General features: G+C 35.8%; 1 non-coding gene across 1 annotated transcript; it reads left to right on the forward strand.

The window, feature by feature from the left end:
• Positions 1-512: 512 nt before the first annotated feature.
• LOC112023040 (uncharacterized) lies at positions 513-1,971 on the forward strand. The gene is made up of 2 exons (XR_010626341.1): positions 513-601; positions 1,640-1,971. It is a non-coding gene; the product is annotated as an uncharacterized LOC112023040 (transcript).
• The last annotated feature ends 288 nt before the right edge of the window (positions 1,972-2,259 follow it).

A 2,259-nucleotide genomic window follows, 5' to 3' on the forward strand; every position in this document is an offset into this window, starting at 1 on the left:
GCCGCGTGTCGTGGTTGACCAATTAACTTGTAAGACCGGGAATTTTCAACTGAACTTGCAAGCGAAAAGGTATCGTGTGCGTATTGTGTACTGTTACAAATCTACAACTATATAGCTAGGGTAAGGCATGTGAAAATGGAACCAACTCTCTTGCAGAAAAAAATGTATACATCTCAGCAACGTCTTCAATTGTTACCCCTCGTGATCTTCTTGGTTTCACTGTTCTTCCATTTCCATGCCTCATATGGTGATGTTGGCACTGCAGCCCTCAAATCTCCACCATATTTACCAACAGCATGTTATGGAAGTGATGAATCTCAGTTCCCGTCAAGCAACTTTTTCGCAGCGGCCAGTGATGCAATATGGGCCAATGGTACAGCATTTGGGAGGTTGTATAATTGGTTAGGTGCATCACTACTACTTCAACACCATATGCTTGTAATCAAAACCAGACAATTCAGGTCAAGATTGTTGGTTATATTGGTCGAGCACCTTTTGCCCACTCAATTTATAACGCCACCATGGTTTTGTCCAACACAGCTTTTGGGACTATTGCAAATTCATCAACTAATTCTTCCTACATCAATATAGAGTTTGAACAGTAAGTCTTTCAATACCCTTTCCTATTTTCTTTTCCTATATCAAAATATATGCTCTAACACAAATATTAGTGCAGTCCTTTGCTTTGTTACTAATCCTGTTTGGCTGTTTCCTCAAAATCTCTTTAAGGCAATATATGGTCGTAGCTTGTTTCCTAGAAATGTTTTCTTTTTTCTTCACTTTTCATGTTGTATAGCTTGTTACAAACTCTGGATATTCTATTTCCTTAAAGAGTATTGCTAATCAAATCAAAGTGAGTAGCATTTAAATGAATATTTCTAACAATACTTTTTTGGTTACAGATATTTTTTTCCCCCTACTTTGTTTTCGAAAATGAAAATTGAAGTGTTTACAGTTTGTTAAAGTAGGTTCCCAAAAATTTTGACACTAGCAATGACATGTGATCGAGTTTTTCTTTTTCAGTACTTGGTTTCAATTTGATTGTTTCATTGGGTTTAATTGTGACTGATTTGTTGGGTTTCATTGGGTTTCTCCTATTTTTTTGATAACTCTAGGAATCAAAATTTTGAGATTAAAAAAAGGGGTAATCTTTGGATTTTGAGTACAATTCTGTTTATTCAAAGGATTCTGATAACTCTTATTAGTTATGTGGTGATTGGAATACTGATGTTTCAGTTATAATTCATGGTGCAAAAACAAAGATGTTTATCATATTAATTAGGTTCATCCTTTTCGCATAATAGAATTTGGTGTCATCCAATTTTTATTCATAAATGATTCATTGGTAGCATTACATTGCAAGAAGGCATATATAGACTAAAAAAATGTCAAATCTGTGGGAGCTAATGGGTGCTTAATCAAAGAGAAGATGACTTTAAGGTTGTTCGGTGGGCTCATTTGAGAAGTTGTAAAAGGTAGAAGAATAAACTTCATGGTTGTTAAAGATTGTATGGCTGGGGTTGTATGCCTATAAGTATGTGTTCCTTTTCATATTTTGTTCAAATGAAGATGTGCAGAAAAGAACCTGAACAGTTTTGCATATGCTTTATACTAATATTGATTTTGCTGATGATTGAAGGGTTCATGGTGAAGATGTTGTTCCACTCGGTAGAGGTCAGGTCCCACCCTCTGCCCCTAACCCCACCACCGAGGATGCCAGTGGCCACCCCTGATCATAACTTCATGAGATGTGTAGTCCAGTTGGTGCATAAAACATCTTGTTGTAATGCAGTTCCTCCAACTCTGCCCAATGCTTTTGATTTAAAACCTATAAACATATATATATATATATATATTCTTGTCTTTGTTTGTGCTTGATGAAATTTGTACTTATAAGAGAACATTTAGTATTATGTTCTAGGGAGAAAAAATGTTACAGTAATATATATATATATATATGCGTGTTATTTCTCTGTTCTGTTTACTACAGTATATGTTAACGTTATTTGTGGAAAATTATTGCATACTCTTGCAATAACAACCCTTTATTTCTCTGGTACAGTGGCTGACTGTCCATTCGCATGTAAGTGTAGGAAGAACATGATTAAACCAGGCCGTCCATGGCTGCCACGTACGCAGTAAGCATTGGCTGCTTGACTATGGCAAGCCTTATTGCCAGATTATAGCTGTCTAATGAAACACACAAAGAAAAACACTTTTCATCTCACAAAATACCTATCATGACATCTCGTACGTGCA

The sequence above is a fragment of the Quercus suber genome, unplaced genomic scaffold (genome assembly GCF_002906115.3).
Source record: "Quercus suber isolate HL8 unplaced genomic scaffold, Cork oak 2.0 scaffold_751, whole genome shotgun sequence".
Taxonomy (NCBI): domain Eukaryota; kingdom Viridiplantae; phylum Streptophyta; class Magnoliopsida; order Fagales; family Fagaceae; genus Quercus; species Quercus suber.